The sequence below is a fragment of the Suricata suricatta genome, chromosome 1 (genome assembly GCF_006229205.1).
Source record: "Suricata suricatta isolate VVHF042 chromosome 1, meerkat_22Aug2017_6uvM2_HiC, whole genome shotgun sequence".
In the NCBI taxonomy this organism is placed as follows: domain Eukaryota; kingdom Metazoa; phylum Chordata; class Mammalia; order Carnivora; family Herpestidae; genus Suricata; species Suricata suricatta.
In genome coordinates, this window is record NC_043700.1 from 27713734 (window position 1) to 27717315 (window position 3582).

At 39.5% G+C, this 3582-nt stretch overlaps 1 long non-coding RNA gene across 1 annotated transcript; it reads right to left on the reverse strand.

Moving 5' to 3' along the window:
- Positions 1 to 2080: 2080 nt before the first annotated feature.
- LOC115288535 lies at positions 2081 to 3246 on the reverse strand. The gene is made up of 2 exons (XR_003907062.1): positions 3116 to 3246; positions 2081 to 2463 (listed from the first exon to the last, which is right to left on the reverse strand). It is a non-coding gene; the product is annotated as an uncharacterized LOC115288535 (long non-coding RNA).
- Between the last annotated feature and the right edge of the window lie 336 nt (positions 3247 to 3582).

Here is a 3582-nt window from a genome sequence, read left to right on the forward strand (position 1 = left end):
GGCTGCTTTGTTTCAAAACTAGGTCCAGAATAAATAAGAATTTTTCACATCTACGTCATTTTTCCTGGTGACATCTGTTAGTTTTCAACATTGCCCAGACAAAGCAATATTATTAGTATCTTATATTACTGTGGAATATAGGAAAACACCAACTATTATGTGTTCTTTTGGGGAGACATGAAGTAAATGACTATTAAGTACTCTCTTAATAAGCTATTTCTATCTGCACCTGAAAAATCAACTATTAAGAAAGAAGATGGCAGGGGCGCCTGGGTGGCTCAGTCGGTTAAACATCCAACTTCAGCTCAGGTCATGATCTCACAGTCTGTGGGTTCGAGCCCTGCATTGGGCTCTGTGCTGACAGCTCAGAGCCTGGAGCCTGCTTTGGATTCTGTGTCTCCTTCTCACTCTGACCCTTCCCCACTCATGCCCTGTTTCTCTCTGTCTCAATAATAAATAAACGTTAAAAACAATTAAAAATGAAAGAAGATAGCAGAGGTGGGGAATGCATAGTGGATCAGCTCAATTTATTCAGTCTTCTACCCTTGTTCACTATAAGGGTAACAATGCAGAGACTGGAATACGATGTCCATCTTACTAAAAACCGGTTACTAGGAAAGCATTTTGAAAACAATGCTTTAGAAACACTGGATGATAATAATAAAGTTAATACGTCTCATCGATTGTGCATTTTCACATGTGTGAGGTGTTTAAGAAAGGCCATTCATTGTTCTGTACACCAAAGCCAGATCTTTGAGCTCTCCTACCTTCCTGTCCTCAGGTAAAGGCACGTGTAGTTTTATATAACATCTCATACACAATTTTGAATTTTCAGAACTGATCAAGAAAGAATAGGTTTTCAATTTATTATTTTGTTTTTTACTTTTCAGGGCCAGAGACTTCAGGCTTAAGCTCTTACATAAGGCTTAGCAAAGAGTACAGCTGCACTTAACCTCAATTATACACTATAAATATTTAGACTAGAGTCGGGAAAGAAGTTTTGGGAACTTTAAGAATGGTATAGGAAGGATTCTTTTAGGATAGACATCGAGTTCAGGTTTATGGATTTGCATTTCACTGATAGAGGAAAAAGATAAAATCAGGATTAGGAAAAGGAGAGAAACCAGAGGGGATTTCCATAGAAAGAGAAGCTGAGAAGGACTTCAAGAATGCTTACATTTCCTTTTAAATTTTAATTATTTATTTTTTAATGTTTTATTTATTTTTGAGAGAGCCTGAGCAGGGGAGGGCCAGAGAGAGGGAGACACAGAATCTGAAGGAGGCTCCAGGCTCTAAACTAGCTGTCATCACAGAGCCTGACGTAGAGCTCGAACCTACGAATCATGAGATCATGACCTGAGCCAAAGCCGGATGCCACCCAGGCTCCCCAAGAATGCTTACATTTCCTTTGTGACATGGATGTGTGATGTCCACAGAAGACCAGCAAGTACACATACATACATATTATCACCACTTGGCAGCAAAAGCATGGGGACAGGATGGTGTTAAGTATGTGAAGATGTTAATTAGAAAAGTAGTCTGGTGTGCCCAGGAGATTGTGTGTTTTAAAATATGCCCAATGTAGCACAGTATTAATGAAGTAGTATTCTTTCTTTCTTTCTTTTTTTAAATTTATTTTTGAGAGAGAGAGGCAGGGAGGGAGGGAGGGTGCGAAAGTGGGAAGGAAAGAGAGAGAGACAGAGAATCCCAAGCAGGCTTCATGCTATCAGTGCTGAACGTGATGTGGGACTCCATCTCATGAACCCAGAAATGAAGACCTGAATGGAAATCAGGAGTCAGATGTTCAGTCAACTGAGCCACCCAGGTGCCCCTATTGAAGCAGCTTTCAGGCAGGTTTCAAACAATAGAATGACCTACTTATGTTAAGATGATCATTTCCACTTAAAATTACATTCTTTAAATAAGAGTTTTGTTCTTTTGCTAAGGCACAGGGAATTTGCTTTACATTTTACTGCCACTTACAGGAGCTCTGTGATTTAACCATTAAAGTGTGATTTCCTTTTGGAGTTTTTGATAAATATATAAAGCTTTTTTATTGTATCAGAAGGCTGAAAGGGACTTTAGATGGTCAGACTGTTTAATTGAATCATGCCTATATTTTGGGCACAATTATCACTTTATGAAAGAAACACAAAATTTCTCATGATGTTTTGCAGTTCTACAAATCCAGGTGAGCAAATGAGTCCTTGGAGTCTGGTTGGGGGATTTAACTGGCTTGATATTTGTCCAGCAAAGACATATGACAAATAAGAGACCTAATCAATTGGCGTGTTCTTTCTTTATGTTAATACGGACGTTTCAAGTGATGGATGAACTAGATTTTATCTACATGCCTTGACGTTTGAGAAATCAGGAGATTAGAGACACATCGTTTCATAGCAGGAATGTCTTGTCATTGATTTTTCTAAAGTGTCTTCCACATTTCAGCACAGAAGTGACTCACTGTGGGGACAAAGAGGGAAATCCTTTGTGATGAATCAGATGTCATTCTGATTCAGGGTTCCTTAAAACTTTTGTATCTCTTTAAGACTATTGTTGTCCTTCTAAATCAATACCAAGCAAACAATAACCAAAACTCAATACACATAAAAGTGACAGGGAATCCCAGATTATAGTTGTCATTTTCATGTTTCCCAACATCTTTTTCCAGGACAGCAAAGAGCTTAGCCAGTGGCTACCTAAGTGATGCCCTTAAGGGGTCAGATGGAATTGGAAACTGATTTCTCTTTCCCCCTTTTTCAAGAGCCTAATGCTTGGGGAGAACTCCTGTCTCTGGGAATCCAGTGTTGGAAGCACCCTTATACCCTTCCCTGCTGTATCTTTAGGTGATGAAATGTACAAAAGCAATACTGTTGACAAAAGACATGTTTGGAGTTTCTGCCTCAGCCTGGGCATCTGTGTTCTCAGAATTGAGTCCATTCACATTTTCTTCTTAGGAAAAGTATTACCTTTATCTAGATTGGGGAGACAGGCTTGCGGGAACAGGAACACTCTTAAGAAAGAAAGAAATATGTCCTCCTCTAATAAACAGGGGCCACTTCATAATGTGTATCCTTTTTACCATCATGAACACGTTTAAGATCTGGATTGTCACCTTGTACTTTCGAGCTTAAGGGCTGAGAAAACTTCTCGATGAATTACTGAGGCTTAAACACAGCAAAAGACAGGTCATCCTTGGCACTGAGACTACAAAGTGAGGTGATGTCAGAATGCCAGTCGTGGGCTTTCCTCCTCTCCTGTCGTACCATGGTCTTGTTGCCAGAGTAGGGGTCCTTGCAGGAGGAGATTTAGACAAGAACCAGAGGTTGATATTTCTGGATTGTGTTTGTGCTACTTCTAATCTTTTCTGAGACTTTGGGATGATAATTCCTGCTGCTGCTTTGTTACTGTTACTCTTTTGTTCTCTGGATTTTAATCCGAGGGTAAGTAACTTGTGTCTCTACAATGAAATTCCCTTGAGGAATTAAGGATAAGCATACTTTTCTCAATGAAACTATCCTAGAAGAAATTTCTGAGCTTCCAGGGGAAGCAGGTGGCTGTTCAACTATTGTTAGTGACCTA